We start from the raw sequence: 1,728 nt of genomic DNA, 5'->3' as shown, positions 1-1,728 counted from the left end.
TAAATTAGAAATAGAAATGTAAATCTGTGGGCTGGAAAGATGGTTCAGTGGTTTAGAGCATTGGCTGCTCTAGCAGGGGACTTGGGTTTGAATCCCAGCACCCATAGTTGGGTAATCTTTTTGTTGTGTTCTTGCACTCAATTTGCAAGTACTTTATTGAGAACATGTGTGTTTATGGTCATCAAAGAGATTGGCCTATACTTTTTTTTCATTGGATTTCTGACTGATTTTGGAATCAGGGTAATACTGGATTCATAGAATCTGGAAGCATTCGTTCCTTTTCTATTTCACAGACTAATTTGAGGAGTATTGGCATCAGTTTTTCTCTGATGGGTTGGTAGAATTGCACTGCATCTCTCTGATTCTGGATTTTTTTCTGGTGGTAGAATTTTTTATTTTTTGTCTTTTTGAGACAGGGTCTTCCTGTAGCTGCAGCTGGCCTGGATCTGGAACTATGTATATCAGGCTGGCTATGAACACACAAAGATCTGCCTGCCTCTGCCTCCTAGGGTGCTGGGATTAAAGGCTTGCACCACCATGTCTGGTTTGGTGGCAGATTTTTGTTGATTTAATTGCTTTTAATTTTTAAAAGATTATTCTTTTTCTGGGTGTGGTGGCGTTACATGGAGACCCTTTCTCAAAAAATAAAGATTATTATTTTAATTAAGTGTCTGTATTTAATTGTTTATTCATCTTGATTCAGTTTTGGTAAGTCATACATATCTAGAAAGTCATCCATTTCTTTTGACGTTCCAGTTTGGTGGAATACAGATTTTTAATGTATGTCCTTATGAGTCTCTGAATTTCCTCAGCATCTGTAGTAATGTTTCTTTTTTCACCTTTGCTTTTATTATTTTGGGTCCCATCTATTTCTTTTGGCTAATTTGTCTAAATGTTTGTCATTTTTTTTTATTTTATTCAAAGAACAAACTGTTAGATTCATTGATTCTTTGTGGGTTTTCCTTTCTATTTTACTAATTTCAGCCCTGATTTTGATTATCTCTTCCCATCTGCAGCTGTAACTACTCTAGAGATAGTTTTATCATCATTATTATTTACTTTATGTATAAGAATTCTCATTTCTGTTAAAAGCATGTTCACATTTTGATTCTTTCCCACCCACAGTGCCTTGCCTCCCCTACAACCTGAGCAACTATAATCTCATGGACCCCTCTCCTTGTTCTAGCCTTGGACACAGGCCTGCTTCTGCTATTAGCACCCCATATCTCTGGACTACCCTCTTAACTCTGCAAGGCAGTGAGCTGTATAAGAATTCTCATTTGTGTTAAAAGCATGTTCACATTTTGATGCTTTCCCACCCACAGTGCCTTGCCTCCCCTACAACCTGAGCAACTATAATCTCATGGACCCCTCTCCTTGTTCTAGCCTTGGACACAGGCCTGCTTCTGCTATTAGCACCCCATATCTCTGGACTACCCTCTTAACTCTGCAAGGCAGTGAGCTTTCCAAATTGTGTCTTGTCCATCCCCTTACATTTGGCCTCTCTGCCCTCTAGTAGGGACCTAGATATTTGCAGACTGCCTGAGATCACCTGGAGCCAATCTTCACCTAGCAGGCTTCCCAAATTGTATTGTGCCTGCTGACTAGAGGGGCCCAGACCTTCAGAGGAAGCCTGAGAACATCTGATCCTCATCTGACTTGGGCCTCTGTGGGAACTCCTGAGTAGCTGGACTAGAGCCATCTGGCCCCTCTAATATGAAATCAAGA

The sequence above is a fragment of the Nannospalax galili genome, unplaced genomic scaffold (assembly GCF_000622305.1).
Source record: "Nannospalax galili isolate Female #2095 unplaced genomic scaffold, S.galili_v1.0 scaffold2940, whole genome shotgun sequence".
Lineage (NCBI taxonomy): Eukaryota > Metazoa > Chordata > Mammalia > Rodentia > Spalacidae > Nannospalax > Nannospalax galili.
Note: the sequence above shows the minus strand (reverse complement) of the source record.